Genomic DNA, 19,482 nt, shown 5'->3' with positions numbered 1-19,482 from the left:
TGTTATGGTTTCCCTGCCTGAGTTTGGGTCTCTGTGCAGCTTCTCAGGGAAGGCAGCTGAGTAGAAGACACTGTCTCCAGCTCTGCTGATCTGTTTGAAGTCCCCAAACAGTTGATCAGGCAAACTTGCTGCTAAATGGATGATCTAATTCCCAGTGAATGCTGTGATCATAAACATTACCCTACATCACAGAAACTATTTGAAAACCAGTGCATACTCCTCAAGCTGTCAGTTGTCTTTCAGCACCCTCGTAGTGCTCTTTCATCTTGAAATGCTTGCACTGAAGCTCAAATAAACTTACCTGTCAGCAGCTGTAGGGATGTCTCTTCTGCCTCCAGCTCCTTTGTAGCTGTAGCTGTTTACAAAGGAGATAAAGCAAGGAGCTCTCTTGTAGCTGCTGTCTCTCTAAATGATTTTTCTCATACTCTGGTAATATTCAGCACGAGGTTGTGTTGGTGCTTTGTGAGGATTGCTCAAAGCCAGCAGGTGAGCTCTCTGCTCAGAACCCCTGAGGACATGGGCAGGGCAGGAGAGTGTCCCTGTACACTGGGAAAACTGGGGGGAGAAATGGTCTAGAGAGAGGTGACTTCCTGGAAAAAGAACGGGACAGAGCACCCAATAACCTGAGTGCCTGAAGGGTGGCCCCCAGCAGAGGAATGCTGTTCCACAGCCCACGGACATGTGGTTTGGATTTTACAGGGGAGAGCTCCTTTGACACCTGAAATTCATAGGCTCATAAAATCATTGGGGTTGGAAAGGCCTCTGGGACCACCGAGTCCAAGCTGTGTCCAGTCCCCACCTTGTCCCCAGCCCTGAGTGCCACCTCCAGCCCTTCCTTGGACACCTCCAGGCATGGGCACTCCACAGCTCCCTGGGCAGCCCCTGCCAAGGCCTGAGCACCCTTTCCATGGGGAAATTCCTCCAGAAATTCCATGTGGAATATCGAAGGAAGTCTGGTTTTTATGGACCTGTTCATTCTCTTTCTTCTCAAGGTGGGGTTCTAGATGCTCATTTCAGTGAAAGCCCACTTCACATCACAAGTCCTTCCTGTCTGTTCCATCCAGCATCCAAAACTGTGCAGTAGGAGTTCCTGACAAATGGCCCCAAGGAACAGCTTTATTTTTACACTACAGCCTTGCAAAAAGCCAAGTCTGAAAACTTAGATCATCTCTATAAGTGAGCTTAATAAAACAGCACGGTTTTGTTTGCCTCCTTCTGCTTCTCGCTTGTGCAGGAGGCACCATCCTTGCAAAAGTCACGCTAAATCTGAAGCTCGTTCTCTGTTCGTCTGGAAAATGACAAAAAACCTCCCATTTTTTCCATGTAGATGCACTGATTGTTTAGTTTTATTGGGGCAATTCTGACACTCAGCCAAGGTCTGCTTCTCTGTGGTAATTTGAGGTGGAATGAAAATGGACACTTCAAAGCAATCCTGTGTTGTCATCCTGTGAGTTCGAGATGCTGAAAACAGGAAAAAAAACCCAAATCTGTGTCCCAGCAGGAGCTGGAGGCTGCAGCTCTGCCCCTGGGTGTACTGTGAATATTGATGACACAGACCTGTGAGGACTGTTTGCACGTGAGAAGAAGAGGAAACCCAGGAGTGTTGAGCAGGAATCAGATGTGTGCTGCAAGGTCAGTGAGGCTGGAGAGCAGCAGCTGGTTACTAATAAAAAACCAGGTTATTTCCTGTGTGCCTCCTTGGGGGTCACTTTGCTGGTGCTGCATGAGGAAATAATAAATACAGGTGACCAAAGTGTGTGTATATGTATTTATTTGATGTTTTTTACCAAAAACCAGTTTGAGATAGAGTGGAGGAAGGCACATGAACAGCCAGGGATGTGGTTAATTCCTTGCTCTGCTGCTCTGGTTTAAGAAAAGTTTTGGAAGCAGCTGTTCTGAGATATTGAGAGGTTACTGCATTTTCCAGGCTCTTTCCTGTCTCAGAAGCCTAATGCTTGTTCCTGCAACACTGGCAGAACGCAAAAACTTCATTAGTTTTAGGTTTTATTCTGCTCTAGGGGGGCTTTTCTCTGCATTTGGAGGTCCTTTCACTGCAAATAGCTGTGAAGTCAAAATACTAAATGAATAAATATTATTAATGAAGGAGTAGAGAACAGAAAAAGCTACTGTAAAAACCCCGTAATTTAAAAAACTACCTTTTTCTCCATGATTCTCCGTGTCCTGAATCCTCCATCTCCAAAAGGAAAAAGGTTCAGCAAAGGATGATGAAGGCGATCTAAGGCATGGAACAGCTGTTGTATAAAAGGACATAAATAAACTTTGTCTCTTTAGTGTGGAGCAGAAATAATGGTGAGGGGGAGAAGCGAGGAGAGAAATGTTATGCAGATTGGGAGCTTTGCATCCTCCAAAGAGGATGACTGTACCCAGGCCTTCCTCACTCAAAAAATCAAGGAAGTAATGAGCTTATAACAAGGGAAAGCTTTTCTTTCGGTGGTGCACAGTTATGCTGTGGTATTCCTGGCAGCCAGGATGTTGCCGGAAGGTGAGAGGTTCAAAGAAGGCTGGATAAAACCCAGCTTATTAAAAGTTATTAAAGACAGCGTCTCCTGGCTCAGGGAAGAGTTATTAAAGCAGTGTTTGGAGGAATCCCAGGATGGCTCAGGCTGCAGGGAGCACAGAGGGCATCTGCTCTCTCCTCCCAGCTCCAGCAGGGCCATCGCGGAGCACAGGCACAGCACTGTGTGCACACAGCTCTGCAACAGCCCCAGGGAGGAGAGCCCAGAGCCTCTGTGGCCAATGTGCTCAGGGCTGGGCACTGCCCAGGGCAGCAGTTCTGCCTCCTGGGCAGGGCAATTGCTGGGCTCAGGCCCTGCCCGGTGCTCTGGTGCCATTGCTGGGCCCCGGAGCAGAGCCCGGGCCCTGCTCGGAGCCCTCCCTGCAGCCAGGGACAGCCAGGGCTGAGGGCCCCTCTCAGCTGGGGCTCCTCTCGAGGCTGAGCAGCCCCGGCTCCCTCAGCCTGTGCTGGGCACGGAGATGCTCCAGGCCCTTGCTCAGCTGCGCAGCCTCCGCCGGCCCCGCTCCAGGAGCTCCCTGGCCCTGCTGTGCTGAGGAGCCAGGGCTGGACACAGCACTCCAGAGGTGCCTCCAGGGCTGCCCAGAGGGGCAGGATCCCTCCCTGCCCTGCTGGGAATGCTCTTCTGTCCTGCTGCCCCCAGGATCCCATTGGCCTCCTTGGCCCCAGGACACTCTGCAGGCTCAGGGACAGCTCGGTGTCCCCCAGGACCCCCAGGACACTCTGCAGGCTCAGGGACAGCTCGGTGTCCCCCAGGACCCCCAGGACACTCTGCAGGCTCAGGGACAGCTCGGTGTCCCCCAGGACCCCCAGGACACTCTTCTGGCTCAGGGACAGCTCGGTGTCCCCCAGGACCCCCAGGACACTCTTCTGGCTCAGGGACAGCTCGGTGTCCCCCAGGTCCTTCCCCTCAGAGCTGCTCCAGCAGGGACCCCCCAGCCTGTGCTGGTGCTGGGGCTGTTCCTGCCCGGGTGCAGGACCTGCATTCCCCTTGTTGAAGAAGGTAACACTGTGTTAAACTTTGTGTAGAAACGTGGAACTTCTGTCTGTAAGCAGGTCCTAAATAACACCCAGCTGTTGTGTAGCTGTGTAACACAGGGGCTACAACCTGGAGTAGCAGATGAAATGTGGGATTTCTTGGCTTCCATGCTATTTCCGACTTTTGGTAGGTAATGGGAAACAGGCAAGGAATAGCAAGTGATTCAGGTGATAAAAAGCTGGTGTTTAGGAGCAGATGAGAGCAGCAGTTGTCGTGGCTGATTGGGCTGTGTTCCTTTCCCACAATTCTGCAGTCTGGAGCGTGCTGGGAGCCGGGTGGGTTGGGGTGGCAGTGCGCCAGCTGGTGCTGGGGTGATGATCAGGTTACCCTGGTGTGCTGCAGACAGATGGGCCCCAGCATTTCCCTGCACACTCGATTTCCAGCCTGACACAATGTTTGGGTAGAGCTGGAATGCTGGGAGTGCACCTTCACCCAGGGAGGGCAAAGGTTCCTTACGCTGCACGGCGCTTTTTACTACACTGGGGGGGTTTGCTTGGCTGCCATATGGAAGGACTGAATTTCCCTGGAGATTTTGACGTTCAGCAGTGTGTGGGTGTTAGGAGGCTTTGGGAGGTGGAGGAGGATGGAGTTGGAATAATGTCCTTTGAATCAGAGCTGTTCTGATCTGCTAGAAAGAAACTGACTGCTGTAAAAGGAGGGGAGAAATCCTTAAACGTTGGACTACTCTAGGATTTTGTGCAGAGAAGGAAGACTTGGAGCAGGAGATGTTTAAGAATTGATCCTGGTCTGAGTGGGGTGGAAGCCCAAGTGTGAGTGAGCACGTGTGGGGTCAGTGACATGCTGCACGCACATGCTCAACAGCCAGACCTTGAAAATGGAAAGAGACTCTTGGTTCAGTGAGCTCCAGCCCAAGGCATGGGTTTGGTGACCTGTGTGATAACTTGGAGAGTAAATTCCAAATGATTTATCCCTCTTCTGATCTCTCTTGAACTTCGAGTGCTCGTGTCTGTTGCTGTCAAGTGGCTGCTTCTCTATTTATGAGCGAGGTGGAAACTACTGACCTGCTTTGCCTCCTCTGAAAGGCAAGTGTTAGTTCTCTCTGAGATGGCAAGGACAGTATTTCTGCATGTGCTTGGACTAAATTTACAGTAGGGAACTGGAAAGTGTAGATGGTGACGACTGCTGGAAGGGAAAGCGTGTATTTACTGCTCGGTGGCAATAGATTTATAGACAGATAGCTTGGTTTATGGGTAAATATTGTTGCCTCTATTTCTGTAGCCATAAGCAGTAGATTTTAAAGCCTAAACTTTGCTATAATCTGGGGACCTTTTTACATTTTTTTTCCCTATCCCATCTGCTGAGTTCTTCACTGGTGGCTGAGGCGTCACGTGGCGCCAGGAGAGCCAAGAGAAGTGACGCATCCCGGTATCCCATGGTAACTCTCCCTTTCCTTCGTTTTTAGCTCGTTTGCTTTGCTCCCAGATAGAACAACCCGCCTGTGGGATTAGATGTGCTCCGCTCACACACGGGTGAAGCTGAGGTTGCCAGGGTTTGCACTCCTGAAAACCGTTTGACCTCGGTAACCCAAATTGCCCTTTGAAAGGGAACCAAAGAGCACAACAAAGCACAAGGCAGCAACCCCCGCTCCAAACCAACACCAGCCCCCACCAAGCCCAGAAATCTCCGAGTTCCCCACCCAAACTTCTCAACACGCAGGAAGCATTGGTGGGAGTTCACTCTTAGTTTGCCATTCAGGGTATTGAAGCTCGTCCGAGAAGTTTCTGCAAACCACAGGTAGATACCCCGTGAGCGGAGGTACAATTCCCACCAAAGCTAAATTTGTCTTGAGGTCTTGAGGTTCACACAGGTTTTGCTGCTGGAAACTTGTTAGGTGAGGCTTGCTTTTTTCCTCCCCCCTTTCTTCACCACCCCATCAGTTGTTTTTGACCTCTGGTTGCTATACGCAGTTACTGCCTGCATTTTCGTTAGAAATATCCTACTTATCCCCCAAGAAAAGCTCATGGCTTGCATTCATATACGTTGATATTTTTTAGAATTCTGATTATTTTTTGAAAAATGGATCATTTACTCATAGAATCATAAAATGGCTTGGGCTGGAAGGGGCCTTAAAGCCCATCCAGTGCCACCTCTGCCATGGGCAGGGACACCTCCCACTGTCCCAGGCTGCTCCAAGCCCCAATGTCCAGCCTGGCCTTGGGCACTGCCAGGGATCCAGGGGCAGCCCCAGCTGCTCTGGGCACCCTGTGCCAGGGCCTGCCCATCCTCCCAGGGAGACCCACTTTCTCCTCTATGTTTGTTTCTCCTCTATATTTTCTCCTCTATATCCACTGTGACTTTATTGTATTAAACCAGCCGTGGTATGACTTGCTCAGCCTAAAACTCGAGGCTGCAAATGGAGTAGCTCCTCACCAGGTATAGACAGTGAGTAGAGCCTGCAGTGAAAGACCCCAAACCTGTTCTTGCATCCTGTTTGCAAACTCTTCCGTGCCCGTTTCCTGTGTGTGCTGAAGCTTTAACTCTGTGTGTCTGCTTTAGCTCTGCCCTGCCGCTTGGATTTTTGCTTTAGGGCAGAGCTTTCACAAACCCAATTTATCCTCAGAGAGGAAGAAAAAAAATCAGTTTTGCTCACACGTAGTGCCCGTGTACTGGAGGAGTCTGCGGTGAAGTTTTTCAGCGTGGCAGGATTTGCATTTGCTGTTGCCACAGCTACAAGTGAGCTCACAGCATTTCGGTCCCTCGCCCAGGGACGAGCAGGAGTTTTCAGAGTGAAGGCACCAGTGCACCGAGATGACTCATCCTGGTGTGTCCAAGGGCTGGGGAATCACTTCTTGAATGGGAGAGGATGCCGAGGTGTGCGGGGGAGGAGGCAGGAGATGTAGCCTGAGCAGTTTGGGGCTGCCTGGATTTGGGCTGGGTGATGGGTGCTGGGAACAGGCTGCTGAGCTATCACCTGACGCACAACGTCCCTGCGGGCACCTGGATGTTGGGAAGTGTCCCAGGACTCCTCTGATGTGCTTCCTCTGGCTTTGCTCCAAGCAGGTATTTAGTACAAATCTCTGTTCTCGTCCTAACGGGACTGAATTCCCTTTCTGTTCCGTTTCAGTTCCAGGCAGTCCATCGTGCTGCCCTGGGCTTGCATGGGGAGTGCTGCTGCCCGGGTAAATCCAAACAATAGCCTGCTTGTGGCAGCTGAAAGTGGTGCTGGAAAAAAATCCCTCTTCTGTAACTGCAGGAAAAAAAACAAGCCTGTGTGCAGCAGGAAGCAGCAAGACTCTATTAAGTCATACTTTTAATTTTTTTCCCCTGCATCTTCTGCACAGTCTGTGACGATTTAAGCATAAATCGCTTAGGAAAAGTCCTTGGCCTGTCTTTTAGTTACCGATTGCCTGGCATGGCAGGGGGTTGGAAGGTGGTGGTCAAGGTCCCTTCCAACGCAAAGCATTCTGCATGGTTCTGCAGTTTGGGTGGGTGTCAGAGGATGGTTACCCTGTAACCAGAGATTTGCAATTGTAACCACTGTAAGTAAGTGTGGAATATTTAATAAGGAGATAATTGGATGCCTACCTTCATTTAGATAAGATTTTAAAACTTTGTGCTGCGTTGCTGTCAAGTGTCTGCCTTTTCCCAACAAAAGCCTGGCTGGCTGGTGCCTTTCACCTCCAGGATTCCCTGCTGCTCTTGTTATCCGTGTTTCATAAGCTGCCTGCAATGGCCTTTTCCAGCTGATTCTTGGAATGGTTAACAAGAAGCTATTTCCTCTATGTTACCATGTGCAACATGCTACTGTGACACTGCTGAAGTCTCAGACCTGTTGTCTGGGACGGAGGTTGCCGGGACAGAAAAGCTGGAGATGGGAGAGAACTGTGGTGTGTGGGCAGCTCAATTAATCCAGGGATTTGAAATGAAAGGGAAGAACTGAAGCGTTGTGAGCAGGGTGTGACACTTATTCCCCCAACAAACAGCTGTAACTTGTCACACAGGTCACTTCACTGGTGTCATGTCTATGGACCTGGGCTCATTTAAAGATTTCATTATTGCACTTGATTGGTATTGTTGAGGCTTTGAATTTCTGTTTGAAACTGCTTTTGTATTGATGATATGCTTAAGTTTGGTTTTGGTTTTTTTTTTTTTTTGTTTTTTTTTTGCTGTGTTGGAGGCCTTTTTCTGCTGTGACTTCTTATGTTTGGAGCTGTGGGTGTGTAGGTTTATGGATTAAAAAAAACAAGGGGGGCGAGAACCCTCCAAACAAAGCCCAACTGCGATCTCAGTAATCAAACTGCAGCTCTGACCCAGAGGGAGGACAAGGGTTATGGGGAGCACAGATACCAAGTGAGGTCTCCAGAGGATATCTTTGGAGAGGCAGGAGGGCTGATATCCCCAGAGAACAGTGTCTTTTCCGAGCTGTAGGCCAAGGGCAGGGGCATCTCTGGGCTCCACTTTGCCTTCGTGTGCACCCTGGAATAGACTTGGACTAGGGGAATTCAGCTTTTATTTGACAAGGAAATGCCAGGTCCCATGGCAGGTGGAACAAAACAATCAGCAGATGAACTGAAAGGCCGCTGACCACAGAAGATGCATTGTCCAGCTTATGGGAGTCCTGTCAGAGTGCGGTGAGCTTGTGGGGTGGACAGGGAAGCTAAATAGCTAAATGACGGATTTGTTACTTGGAGTGATGATAATCTGGAAGAGGACTGTAGGCTATGATACAGCCAAGAGTGCCAGAATTGTGAGACATGGGAATACTGCTGCTCACTGCTTTTTTTGGACCAGGCTGGCCAAGGAATAAAGGTCAGAATAACTGGGGAAGGCCTTTCGGCACCAGCACGGTGCTGTCTGCAAGTGAAGTTTATCTCTGCAGGCAGCTGCTCACCCCAGGGACTGGCCAATTTTGGCTTTTGTTGTTTGGTTGTTTGTTTTTTCTTCTCTTAGTAACTCTCCAAAACTCTCTGCAGGGTGTCTGGTTTCACCTGAGGGATTACCTTTGTGGGTAGGAGAATAAAGAAGAATGCAGCTGCTGTCCTGGAGATCAGCATTTGTGCCTCTGCCCGGAGGTTTTGGGCTAGTTGTGGTCCCTGTGCCACTGTGATGGTCATCTGCAGGTGGCAGGAACTGCACAGTCTGGCCTGAGCTGCTGCTCTGACTCTTGGCCACAAGGATTTCCTGGTCTGTTCCCCACCTTGGTAGAAGCCAAAGAAGGGGGTCTGGGCACGAAAATTATTGTGGAACCGCGATAACAGGTCTGGTTTGGATGCATAAAGGCGCAATTAAGGCTTGAGAGAAGTGTTGTGAACACTTCTGGAGAGTGTGGATGGATGAAAGAGCTCCGCAGGATCCAACAGAGCCTGGGGAAGTGCTTACACAGAGTGCATTGGCACGAGGTATTCCTGTGGTCCTTGAGTTCCTTTCACCGTGAGAAGGCCAATTAAAAAGGGGTTTCTGCTGCCCAGTGGGTACTGGGGAGGTAATTGTATTGGGCAGTGTTGTTTCCCATGGGAATCCATGTCCCTTCCTTTCTAAGAGGTTTGTTTTCATCCCGCATTGTGGTGGGATTTCATGCTTCCCGTACAAGAAGTTAAACAGAGGTTTAAAAATAAAAATATCCCCTCACCCCCAAATCTCAGAATGACTTTTGAACCAGCACAGGCTGGAGAGAATCCTTGTGTGGATTATTTGCTCTCTTGGGTTTTGATCTTGGTTTGTTTTGGGTTTTTTTTTTGGCCCTAAAAATGTTCAGAGGTTAAAATTAGAATAATAAACATTTACAAGGGAATTTTCTACGGTCAGCTTTCATTTAGCACTGAAAGCCCTGGAAAGCCTGGTCCATTTTGGGATGCTGGAGACAGAGTGAGTTTTTTCCTGTTTTATTTTAGAGCTGCATGATGGATGTGGAAGCTTGAATTTTCCTTTATTTAGTGGTGTAGCAAAACCAGTCTTTCGCTGTATTAACAAAGAGTCACATTCATAACAGGAAGAGCAGCTAAGCAAGGGCAGTGACTTAGAGGGGGAATATCTTGGTATTGCAAGCATTTAATGACTAATGCAGGTCTTTTGTGCCAAAATCTTCCTGAATTTGTAACACAGTGATCACACAAAGTCCTGCAGCCTTTCTTAGGCAGGAGAGAGCTGCTGTGTCTGTCTCTGTCACCCTGTCCTGTTACACGGTGTATTTGGGGAAGGAACCCTGTTCCTTTTGTCACCAGATGAACGATCCTAAATTCTTTTGGGGTTCCTGTTGGGTGAGTCTGTTGTGAGAACCCTGGCTGTCCTGTGCTGGTTTTATAGCTGGTCTTCATTCACACCCTCAGTGTGAGTGTAGGGATGTTCCCTGTGCCTCAGTTCCTGCTTTTTTGATTCAGGACCACTCCGAAAATTCATCTTGGGTGCCAGGTTGTAGCTGCCTCAGGTGATAGCCAGGCTGCAGATCTGCTGCTTTGGGGCAGGATGGAGCCCTGGCTGCCTCTGGACTGATATGCTATTTCCATATAGAATTATTTCTCTTCGTGTGTGTGTGCGCCTGTGTTTTTATTTCTCCAGTTGCCTGAAACTCGAGCCAACTGTTCCTTGTTCTGCAGCAGCATCCCAGGCTCCTTGGGCTGGATCTCACAGCAGAGTGCTGGACGTGCAGCATCCCTGCTTCCCCGTTTGTTTGATTTGTTCTGGGCCTCAATGCCAGGTACACCGTGCTGGCACCTTCCAGCTGTGACTCTCGTAGAGGAGCCACCCTCCTCCAGCAGGGTAACACGGAGACAGGGCTGGTGGTGCTTTGCTGGCAGTGAGGAGCTGAGCTGGGCTGTAATTAGCAGCCTTTCTTTTCCCTTGCGAGTCCAGAGAGGATTCTGCAGTCCTTTCTGTGTTCAGCTGGTTCTGCTTTGTGGGGTTTAGTTCAGTATGAAACAGTAACTTCTGCTGCCCAGGAGAAAAGTCCCGTATGAATGGGGTTTGTTGTGTGCTGAGAGTGCTGCAAGCGTAAGGCAAGTGCTCAGCCTCCCCAGGAGGAGCTGCTTTGATGTGTGGAGATGCTGCTCTAATCTTTGTGCTCACAGCTGCAGGAATTCTAAAGACAAAGCTGTGAGCTGAGAATCTGAGCCCCTGTGCAGATCTCTGCAGGGAATGTCTGTTGGTTTGGGGCTGCCTCTTTGTGCACCTACTCAGGGAGTCCCAGAACAGCTGGGGTTGGAAAGGACCTTAAAGCTCATCCAGTTCCCACCCTCTGCCAGGGGCAGGGACACCTTCCACTGTCCCAGGCTGCTCCAAGCCCCAATGTCCAGCCTGGCCTTGGACACTGCCAGGGATCCAGGGGCAGCCCCAGCTGCTCTGGGCACCCTGTGCCAGGGCCTGCCCACCCTCCCAGGGCAGAGTTTATTCTGTATATGGAACCTGAATTTCCCCTCTGGCACTGGGAACCCATTCCCTGTGTCCTGGCCCTCCAGTTCCTGCTGCAGGGTCCCTCTCCAGTTTCCCTGTATCCCTTCAGACCCTGGAAGGAGCTGTGAGCTCTCCACACAACCTTCTCCTCTCCCGGCTGAGCAGCCCCAGCTCTCCCAGCCTGGCTCCAGAGGGGAGGTGCTCCAGTCCCCTCAGCAACTCAGCGGCCTCCTCTGGACCTGCTCCAACAGTTCCATGTCCCTCTTGTGTTGGAGGCACCAGAACTGTGCACAGAATTCCAGATGGGGTCTCACCTGAGCACAGGGGCAGAATCCCCCCTCCCCTGCTGCCCACGCTGGGGGCTCAGCCCAGGGCACGGGGGGGTTCTGGGTCCCAGCTCTCACCCACAGCACCCCCAGGTCCTTCTCCAGGGCTGCTCTCAGACACTTCCCTGCCCACCTTTTTGTGCTACACTAAAATCCAGCTTGGTAGCTACAAGTGGAACAGTCCCTAAACCCCTTCCCAAGCTCCAGGATGGAACGTGGTATGGCTTAGAGCAAGAGATCCTGCAGAAAATGCACCTGCCTGGGGCAGAGATTGGGCCAGCTGACCCCAGCAGTCCCTTGTCGCCTTGTCATCCTCACTTGGTGACACCAGGCTGACATTGGGAAAACACCCATGGCAAGAAGCCAGGACCATGGATGGCCTTAAATCCCTGTGAACCAACGCTTGCAGGGAGTCAGGTTAGAACTGTAGTGGTGCCCTTTTTTTGCTGTGTGAAGAGACCTCGAGTGCCTTGGCCCCAGCTGTGCCAGCTGCCACCACAGCAGAGCCCAGCTGGGCTCTCCCTGTGCCTGCTCAGCCCCCAGTGTGCTCAGTGTATTTGCAAAGAGAGGAGAAGGAGGAGGAGGTGTGCTAAACTGAGAACCAGGCAAGGCAAATGCGCTGACAGTTACACAGAAACATGTTTTATCAGGAGCTTTTGGACACAGACCTGAATTTTGCAGTTTTCCCTGTCCCTCCTTTTTAGGGGGAAATACTGACAGATTGGATCACTTTTGTGCTTCCCTCTGTTGCTGATGACTTGAACTTGACCTCTTTTTGCTGGACAACCTCCAGCTGTGGGAACGAGGAATGTCGGAGATTTAAAGAAATTGCAACTTCCATTTATCTCTTGGTCTTAAAATAAAAAACTTTAGTGTTTCTGTTATTTTACACCAGCAAGAAGTAGTTATCCGCTGAGTTAATGAAGATTTTAGCTTGTAAACCTAAATGATATCCATGTCTGACTCTTCTTGCTTTGTTATAGGAGAGGATAACCATCCTCTGGTTTTTAAAGGTGTAACAGAGCATTTGTGGGGCTGAGGGCTTTTTTAAAGCATTCATCCCAAAGGTGATGTTTGAGGAAAAAAAAAAAGGCAAAAGGACAGCAAAGCTCAAGGGAGATGGAGACTGTGGGGGAGCTTTATGGAATGTGGGTGATGAAACACCTCCTGGCTGGTCGGTTCACATTGCCTGTCTCTGACCCCTGTGTCACATTGAGAAAGCAGAACTGGAGTCAAACCACAGCCAGGGCGAGTTAGCAAGGGCTGGGAGCTGAATCTCGACCTCAGGAGTGAGAGAGGGCACGTGTCAGTTGTTCCTGCTGAGCTGGGTGTGACCTGTCAGCGCTGTGACACTGTGGGACTGCGCCCTAGACAGGGCCTAGGTGCTGCTTTGGAATTCCTGTGGGTATCATAAGTGATATCCGGGGTGTGAGAGTGAACTGGCAGAAGGACCCCAGGATCACAGCCTGGCTGAGCTTGGCAGGGACCTCTGGAAAGTCACCTTGTCACACAGGGGTCACCCAGAGCTGCTTGTCCAGGGCCATTTGCCAGACTCTCTCTGGTGTGTCCGTGTCTCTTTCCCACCGGGGAATGCAGAACTGGACCTGGCACTTCAGGAGTGGTGTCACCAGTGCTCAGGAGAGTGGAAGGGTTCCTCTTGTGATGCAGCCCAGGATGCTGGTGGCCTTCTTTGCTGGCTCCTGGGAGCTTGTTGTCATCCAGAGGCGCAGGTTCTGCTTGCAGAGCTGTTCCCAGTCCGTCAGCTCCCAGCCTGTGCTGGCTCCTGGGGTCCCTCTCCCCCAGGTGAAAGAAGGACTCTGCCTTTGCTTTATTAGAACACCGTGAGGCTCCTGCCCGCCCCTTGCTCCAGCCTGTCCGAGTTCATCCAGGTGGCAGTGAGACCCTCTGGTGTACTGGCCATTCCCCCCGGCTTGTGTCACCAGCAAAGTGCTGAGGGCACACTCTGTGCATCCTCCAGGGCTTCAACAAAGAGGTTAAATGATTTTGGCTCTCATATCAACCCCTGGGAAGTGTCTGTCCTCCGACTGGACTTTCTGCCACTGACTACTACCCGCTGGGCCTGGCCATTTGGCCAGTTTTCTACCCACCTCCCTGCCCTCCTGGCTGCTCCATACTTTGCCAGCTCATCTGAGGGTGTGGGGAGAGCCAGAGTTGAAAGTCTTGCCAAAGCCAAGACAGACAACATCCTCTGCACTCCTTCCATCTACCAAGATTGTTTCATCCCAGGAGGAGGTCAGGCTGGTGAAGCAGGATTTTTCCCTTCATGAATCCATGCTGACTACTCCTGATCACCCCTCTGGTCTTTCCAGTGACTGGAAATGGTTTCCAAAGTTCATCAAGTGTGGCCTCACAGTGACAGCAGCCAGCTCCCTCAGCACTTGTGAGTCCATCCCATCTGGTCCCATGGGACGAAGTGTGTCCAGCCTACCGTCCCCATACCTGATCCTCTTCTACTAAGGAAAAGTCCTCCTTGTCTGGATTTCCCCTGGGGCCTCAGGGACCTGCAGTTCCCGAAGGCTGGCCTCGCTCGCACCCTTCACATCCCTTGTCAGACTCAATTCCAGGTGTGTTTTGGCTCTCTTAGCCCCATCCCTGCACCATCAGTGTTCCCAGATTCCTCCTGGATCACCTGCCCCTGCAGGATAGGATCAGTGTTCCCAGATTCCTCCTGGATCACCTGCCCCTGCCCTGCGCTTTGTGCTTGGCTCTGAGCAGGTGCTCCATGTTCCTCCATGGAGGCCTCCTGCCCCTCAGCTTGATCAGCCTTTTGTTGGGATGGGCTGTCCTTCAGTCTGGAGGAGGTGATCCTTTTTATCAACCAGCTTTTGGGTCCCTTTTCTCTCCAAGCCCATGGGATTCTTCAGGCACACCCCTGAAAACAATGCCAAAGTCTCTTCTCCTCAAGTCCAGGGCTGTGATGCAGCTTTTTCCCTCAGCTCCTTCTTTTGAGGGTTCTGAGCTCCATGGTCAGTGCAGCCAGAGGTGCCCAGACCTTCGCATCCCTGACCAGTTCTTGCCTGTCTGTGAGGATGGGATCCACTCCCATGGGTAGGGACACCTCCCACTATCCCAGGCTGCTCCAAGCCCCACTGTCCAGCCTGGCCTTGGACACTGCCAGGGATCCAGGGGCAGCCCCAGCTTCTCTGGACAATGGCCCTGCAGCCCTGCAGGCCCTTCCGTGCCTGCGTGCCCACCTTGGTGTGTGGGTGCAGGTGGCTTTCCTGGCGTTTATTGGGATGTGCAGCCGTGTGTGAGAGCTGCCAGGATGGCAGCAGAAGCAGCACAGCTCCTGGCAAAACCCCGGGATATGGGAGAGCCTCCCTCTTAGTGGATGGATGCCATATTTCTCTTGGATCATTCAGCCCGGCTGTGGTGTCCGAGTCGAGGCTGTGCGTGTAGCTTTAGGAAAAGAAAAGCTTCATTTCTGTCTGATATTCTCCCCTAGCTGCATGTTCCCTAATGTACCCAGTCTCTCCAGAAGGGCTGTGCTTCTCCCTCCTTCTCCTCTGCCTATTTATATCCGCGGTGACGTTGCAGGAGTGTTTGCTTTGGAAGAAATCTCTCCGTCTGAGCCAAACCGAAAGCAAACCTGCAGGAGAAAGCATTCCTTTCTTCTGCTCCTGGGGAGAAGGGAGGCCTGAAGAGTCATAGGAAATGATCACCTGGGAAGGACGGGAAGCCTGGGAAGGTAAAGGCCTTTTTCTGTTTGACTAATCCAGTGACAAACACCCCCCCAAAAAAAACCCGTGAACTTATTCTGGGGGGTGGAGGCGTGAAACTCTGGGGTGGTTTTTAGAGAGGAGCTGTGAAATGAGTTGCTGAAAGCCTCCAGGCTGAGGACAATGGCTCTTTAATAACCCAGCAAGACTGGTCTCATCAGCTGCTTGCATGCACAGCATCACAGCTCAGGGATTGCTGTCCCTCCTCATCAGGCGATGCACAGGGGCTTTTCCTTCTCCCCCTACTCCCCAAATACTGTGATTGCTCTGTGGAAGTGATTTCATTACAGTAAAACTGAATTTCAGCTCATCTGTAGCTTTCTAAGCCCTTCAGAGCCCTGGCTCTGAAACTCCCCAAGCCTTTCTATTTTTATTGTGCTCGGTCTGAATCTGAAATAAGAAATTTGGATGATAGTTTTGTAAAGGTGTAAACTGAATAGCCTGTATTGTGTTTCTAGGGTAGTTTGCAAAATAAGGGCATTTACTTTTGGTTAAGGCTGGTTTTCTGACGTCTGAAGCTGCATTTGCTACTTTTTGCTGCTTGTGAGCTGTAGAAGACACAGAAAGCAGCACTTGAAGGTTTTGAAGTGCTCAGTATGAAGCTGAGCATGTTTGAGCCCTGGTTTTTTGCAGAGGCACCAATCCCTGAGCAAACATAACAGTCCAGCATAAATAAACAGCCAAGAAAACAAGTCTACCTCTCTAGAAAGTTTAAGTATTTACTTTCACCGTTTTACTCCCTATTGGATATTTTTAACTCCTAACCAAACTGCATTTTTGTGACCTGTAATTGCAGGGGTAAAACCTCTGACAGGGATTTTTAGGAAACACAAGAGACAGTGGAAGTTCCGTGGAAATGTTCTGGATTGGAGCTCTTTGGTGTGGATGGGGAAGAAACGGAGCTATTCTTGCTTGAGGAAATTGTGGGTGCAGCACAGTGGTACCCAAGTAAGGTCAACATGTGGGAGCAGTTACAGGACCTTAAAAAGTAACAGGGGTTTCTTTGATTGAGAGCATGGGAGGGACGGGGGTGTCCACTTAAATCCCATGGAATCAGCTCTGTGATAACCTTGGATGATCCACTGGGAATACCCAGACAGCATACCCAGGAGGCAGCAGGGTATCACAGAATCACGGAATCACAGAGTGGTTTGGGTGGGAAGGGACCTTAAAACCCACCCAGTGCCACCCCTGCCATGGGCAGGGACACCTCCCACTGTCCCAGGCTGCTCCAAGCCCCAATGTCCAGCCTGGCCTTGGACACTGCCAGGGATCCAGGGGCAGCCCCAGCTGCTCTGGGCACCCTGTGCCAGGGCCTGCCCACCCTCCCAGGGAACAATTCCTTCCCAATCTCCCATCCATCCCTGCTCTCTGGCACTGGGAAGCCATTCCCTGTGTCCTGGCCCTCCAGCCCTTGTCCCCAGTCCCTCTGCAGCTCTCCTGGAGCCCCTTTAGGCCCTGCAAGGGGCTCTGAGCTCTCCCTGGAGCCTTCTCCTCTCCGGGTGAGCACCGGCAGCTCTCCCAGCCCGGCTCCAGAGCAGAGGGGCTCCAGCCCTGGGAGCAGCTCCGTGGCCTCCTCTGGACTCTGCAGCAGCTCCATGTCCTTCTGCTGTGGGTATCAAGCAGAGTGACTCCCCTTTTCTGTGCTCCTGGAGAGGGGTTTTTGACATGTTGGGGTTTGAAACCACAAAAGTAATCTGTGTGTTGTGACTGGTGTCAAGAACAGAAATGCAGGTGCCAGCACAGTAAGTGCCAGCCAAAATATGTGTGGTGAATGCCAGGGGAAAGGTGTTTGGCCATGGCTTGATCCAGCTGCTCTGTGTATGCTACAGCATAATATATTTGTGTTGTAAATACAAGTTTAGTTTATTAGTGTGTGATGAAGCCCAGACAGAGCAGGTTGCCCAGAGGAGCTGTGGCTGCCCCTGGATCCTTGGAGGTGTCCAAAGATGGGGTTGGACAGAGCTTTGGAGCAGCCTGGGACAGTGGAAGGTGTCCCTGCCCATGGCAGGGGTGGAGCGAGATGATCTCTAAAGTCCCTTGCAATCAAAACCATTCCATGATTTTATACCTTTTGTGGTCAAAGCTGCTGAGGCTTGGCTTTGGTGGGAGCAGGATGATGTTCCTTCAGGCCCCTGTTCAAGTTCCTGCTTGGAATTGTAGTGAGAGACACATAATTCAGGTGCTTGTAGAAAAGTGTCCCTGTGAGCAATATGAGTTGGGATTTCATTGAATGCTGATTTTTTTAGGGGATATGTGAGCCAGAAAGCAGAATTTTAATGGTCCTGGTGGAAGAACCAGGCTTTTATATTTTTCATGCTTACACTGAGCTTGTGCTTGAACATCTTTTAAGTATAAACTGGACTGGAGGTCAAGGTTATAAAAACAAGGTCTAGCAGGCCAAGTTTTTATTGCACTTTGATCATTGGTAGAGATAAAAGTACAGTTAGATTTTATCTGAGTGACACCAAAAGCAGCCTTTGCTTGTGGTGGCGTTGCTGCCTGTTCCCTTTTTTGGAGGATGGGATAAGGTGACAAATGACCACACTTCCCCAGTAAACCCTTTAAGCCTTTGGGATTAATAGCTCTGGCTTCCTGAGCATAATTTCTTCTTTCCAGCTCTTGATTAAGGTCATCGTTAGAACCCAGGTGAACTTGTGGCCGGGGAAGTCACAAGGAGGAGGATGAGAGTTGGAATGATGGAATTGCACAGCTTGCCCGTGTGTAAAGCCCCGACACAGGATACTGGGAATACAACACCCTGCAGCCCTCACCAACAGCTCCTTATCGCTCCTATCGCCTGTTCCCTTTGCCCTTGGGGCAGAGGAAGTGGATATTTGAGTGTTAATCCACATCATGCTTATTAATGAGAAAGGTATTGGATAGATGGGGATGTCAGGGCCGTTTAACCTGTGGGTATTGACTGCCAGCTCCACAGGGAGAAAAGGGGAGCTGGAGGCCGGGATGAATTGATAACTGGTGTTTTATCTTCAGACTCTTTGAGTGGGGTGTCTGTGGCTCTGGGTCTGCTGCCTGGCTGTGAGGGAGATGCTCCTGGCAGGAGCAGCAGGTGTTTGGGACAACAAATAAACCTCCTGCTGAGGAGCCCCAAGGAGTGGATTTCTCACTGCTTTGTGCTCACTGTGGCTGTGGCGTGCAAACAAACACTCAGGATGTGGAGACAAGGTTGGTTTATCTTTAACAGGAAAAAGCCCCCTCCACACCCAGGAGCCCCGGTGCTGACCTCTAGCAGCAAACATAATCCTGTATTAACTCTTGCTTTGGTTTTGGGGTTGTGGCTGGGTTTATTTTTGGTTTGTTGGGGTTTGTTGTTTTGAAATGTTTATTTTACTCAAAGTCTCTAAGGTCTTAAAGAAGCCAGAGCACCTGTTAGTGCCAAACTGCTGGTGTACAAAGCCAGCAGCCTTGTCCCAAGGTGTGGGGCAAACAGCAAAGGAATTAACTCTTTTGATGGAAAAATCAGTGGGACACCAGTCTGTGTCCCATTACAGGATTTGGTGAGGAAACAATCTGTAATAGAAGCCTTTGGGTTGCAATTTTGGGTTTGGAAGAGATAGAAGCAAACTGGAGTTTTGAGGCGGTGACTTTTTTAAAGCAGAGGTTTTTAACACACCTGGGTGATGACACTTCTGGGAGGGCAGAATAAGTGGATCAGGGGAATAGGAGTGGCATTTCCCAAGCTGGGAGTGCTGTAGCTGGATGTGGGATGCAGTCATGTGGGAATGATGCCCTGCCCTGTGAAAAAGGTCCTTATTCTTGAGTGGGGGAGTTTGAAAAGGGTGTCTTGTTTCTGTTTTTCTCTTTTATGGAAACCTTCACTCTTCCAGGCTCAAAAGAGACCTCGGTGGTATTAAACTCTTGCTTTGGCCTGGGTATGTGATTGCACGTGCCCTGGATGGAATTGCCATTCCAGAGTGTTTTGCCTGGAGAGGTGCTGGGCGTTCAGCTCTGCAGAGCCACCCCTGGGAAGATCCATGTGTTTCTCCAAGGATCTAAAGGTCAGCCACGGCCTTGAACCAGGAGGAACAGAAGGCTCAGCACACCCTGCAGCCCAGGGAAGCACACATGATGAGCAGAGGGAGGATTTTATCCATTTAGATTAGATGAGAACTCCAGGAGCTGCTTGGATGACGAGTGGCACGGAGTGAAGACGCTTGGCCGTGAGGTCCTGTATCCTGGTGGACCTCCAGGGGTTTGGGATCCCACTGCTGCTCCTGCCATCCCTTTTCGAGGTTCCAGTTCCAGTGTGTGCACAAGGAATGTGTGTGATCCCTCAGAACTGTCCCAGAGGGTGCAGCCCTGTGTCCGGGAATGGGAGTGGGCTGGGAGTGCCTGGGATCCAGAGCATCCCGGACTGTAAAACTGCTGCGAGGGCAGAGTCCAGCCACGTGTCCAAACACAGCGACACGAGGTGTTTCTTAGCTGATCCCTGCTGAACGAGGAGCAGGGCAAGTTTCCAGCTGATTTTCCAGAGGA

At 50.7% G+C, this 19,482-nt stretch overlaps 1 protein-coding gene across 3 annotated transcripts in view; it reads left to right on the top strand.

Moving 5' to 3' along the window:
* Positions 1-19,482, top strand: part of SGMS1 (sphingomyelin synthase 1) — a 97,656-nt gene that overhangs the window by 31,867 nt on the left and 46,307 nt on the right. The window contains exon 1 of one of the 3 annotated variants that reach the window (XM_048311065.1): positions 6,381-6,593. The exons of the other annotated variants lie outside the window; for them this stretch is intronic. The gene's annotated coding sequence lies outside the window, so the exon portion shown is untranslated. Of the gene's footprint in view, positions 1-6,380; positions 6,594-19,482 lie in introns of those variants that run through there. 3 annotated transcript variants of the gene reach the window in all.

The sequence above is a fragment of the Corvus hawaiiensis genome, chromosome 8, assembly GCF_020740725.1.
Source record: "Corvus hawaiiensis isolate bCorHaw1 chromosome 8, bCorHaw1.pri.cur, whole genome shotgun sequence".
Lineage (NCBI taxonomy): Eukaryota > Metazoa > Chordata > Aves > Passeriformes > Corvidae > Corvus > Corvus hawaiiensis.
This window is presented reverse-complemented; position numbering and strand designations above follow the sequence as displayed.